Source organism: Alligator sinensis, unplaced genomic scaffold (genome assembly GCF_000455745.1).
Source record: "Alligator sinensis unplaced genomic scaffold, ASM45574v1 scaffold1_1, whole genome shotgun sequence".
NCBI classification, from domain to species: domain Eukaryota; kingdom Metazoa; phylum Chordata; order Crocodylia; family Alligatoridae; genus Alligator; species Alligator sinensis.
The window spans coordinates 257,786-259,745 of record NW_005842556.1 but is presented as its reverse complement, the minus strand read 5'-3'; positions in this window follow the sequence as shown (position 1 = coordinate 259,745).

Below are 1,960 nucleotides of genomic sequence, written 5' to 3'. Positions count from 1 at the left end.
CTATAGCTGTTAGCCTATGGGATAAAAAGGTGTTAGAAATTATCATGAAAGGTTACCGCCTGAACTTGGGTTCACCCAATAAGCAAATTACACCATATTACTTTGAGGTTTGAAATTAGCATTACTCTACTCAAGCTTAACTCTTGTTTTTTTTTTTATTTCTTAGATTTCTTGAAATGTGCTAATTATGTTAGGTGGTCAGATCTTGTTACGGCTGACCTTTAAAAAACCTGTTTGATCAGCTAATCTTGTAGTTTGACTTATTTTTGGGGCCCATGATCATTGCAAACAGTTAGATTCAATACTGGTTAAATTGTGACAGACAAATTCCACTTGCAGGTTGAAAAGTTGCAAGCTTTGCATTAGCTAATCTTAACTGCTAAATATTTGCCTGGATGTCTCCAAGAGCATATATTTATTGCTTGTGATAGTAACCCCTCTGGTTCTGGCTACCACCTCTGGCAGAGGGAAGCCCCACTGCTCCACAGGAGGAGGTGGAGGAGGGTGGAATGGGAGGAGGAAGCTTCCACTGCTACTGCCTCAGGTGGAGGGAAGCCCCCATGCTCAATGGGAGCAGTCTGGGAGGAGGGATCCACTGCTGGTGCCACTGCCACTTCCTCAGGCAGAGGGAAGCCCCACTGCTCCATAGGAGGAGGCAGAGGCAGAGCTAGAGGTGGTTTGGTGAGGGGGAGGGAGCTGTTGCTGCTGCCTTCTCAGGTGGGGGGAAGCTCCACTGCTCTACAGGTGGAAGCAGAGGCAGGCAGGGGTGGGAGGGAGCAGACTCACCGGAAGCTGGAGGAGGTGGTAGCAGCGGAGTGACTATTTACTAGGGCTGTGCAAAGCTTTGGATCATGATTCAGATTTGGAGATGATTCAGATGATTTAGATGCTGAATCTACCAATCCAAATCAAATCACTGGAAGCTTTAGGCTTTTCAAATCGATTCGGAGCTTCCGAAGATTCAGCCATAGGATATAATGGGGAGTAAATGAAATATCTATAACTTTGTTGTCTTTTGGCTGATTCAGGTGAAACTTGCAGGGATAGTAGCCTCTTCTGAGAGCATGATGCCTGCCAAACTTCTAGGTGATAGGTGAAGGGGTCTCTGGGAAACTGCACCCCAAGTTTCACAAAGTAAAAATCATGTCATGTGTGTGTGTTAAGCCACAGTGCGGTGATGGTAGCCTCTGCTGAGTCAAAAACGTTTACCATGCCTAAAGCAGATAGGTGCAGGGGTTTGGGAGAAACTGCACCCCAAATTCTTGAAAGCAAAACTAATGTCACATATATGTGTTAAGCTACAGTAGGGCAAAACCTTCAGGGATGGTAGCCCCTGTGGAGGCCACAAAGCCTGCCAAGTTTCAAGGAGATAGGTGCAGGGATTTCAGGGAAACTGTACCTCAAGCTGCGGACAAGCAAAACTCATGACATGGGTGATGCTGTGTGTGTTAAGGTGCAGCAGAATGAAGGCGGCGGCCCTGCTAGCCCCTGATGCAGCCACAAAGTCTGCCAGTTGCCAAGGAGATAGGTGCAGGGGCTTCTGAGTTCTGGGGCCCTGCAGCTCTGACTGCTGACAGGCAAAACTCGTTTCATGGGTGCTTTGGAACTGTGTCTGTCTTGGGGCACGGGGGAGGTGGGGGTGGGGAACGCAGACTACTGCAGGCCTGGCTGCTAAACTACTGTGTTACCAATCAATCATGATTCACTCAGGGATCAGCTCAATGCACAGTAGCTAGCTACTAGATAATGAGTTAATGAGCAAGGATTAACACCTACAAAACCACAGACTAAGGAGAGGAAATAATCAATACAGAGCCAGAATGGCTTCTGCCCAAAGCCAGAGACAGTCAGTTGCACAAGCACCCATATCATGGCTCCAGGAAATGCAGGGCCATGGCTGCTTCTCCCCTGGCCCTGCACAACAGTTATGCTCTCCTCCCCAGGCATGAGGAGGCTTCGA